A 446-nucleotide genomic window follows, 5' to 3' on the forward strand; every position below is an offset into this window, starting at 1 on the left:
GCCTCCCAAAGTGCTGGGATTACAGGCTTGAGCCACCGCGCCCGGCGAGAATCATATGCTTTCTATGACAGTTTTTGGTTTGATTACTTTCAGTGGACAAATATTTTTGAAGTGCAAACATTTAGAGTTCCTTTAACAAAAAGAATGGCTTGGCCAGGCGCGGTGGCTCAAGCCTGTAATCCCAGCACTTTGGGAGGCCGAGACGGGTGGATCACGAGGTCAGGAGATCGAGACCATCCTGGCTAACACGGTGGAACCCCGTCTCTACTAAAAAAAATACAAAAAACTAGCCGGGCGAGGTGACGGGCGCCTGTAGTCCCAGCTACTTGGGAGGTTGAGGCAGGAGAATGGCGTAAACCCGGGAGGCGGAGCTTGCCGTGAGCTGAGATCCGGCCACTGCACTCCAGCCTGGGCGACAGAGCGAGACTCCGTCTCAAAAAAAAAAA

The sequence above is a fragment of the Piliocolobus tephrosceles genome, chromosome 14, assembly GCF_002776525.5.
Source record: "Piliocolobus tephrosceles isolate RC106 chromosome 14, ASM277652v3, whole genome shotgun sequence".
Classification (NCBI taxonomy): Eukaryota; Metazoa; Chordata; class Mammalia; order Primates; family Cercopithecidae; genus Piliocolobus; species Piliocolobus tephrosceles.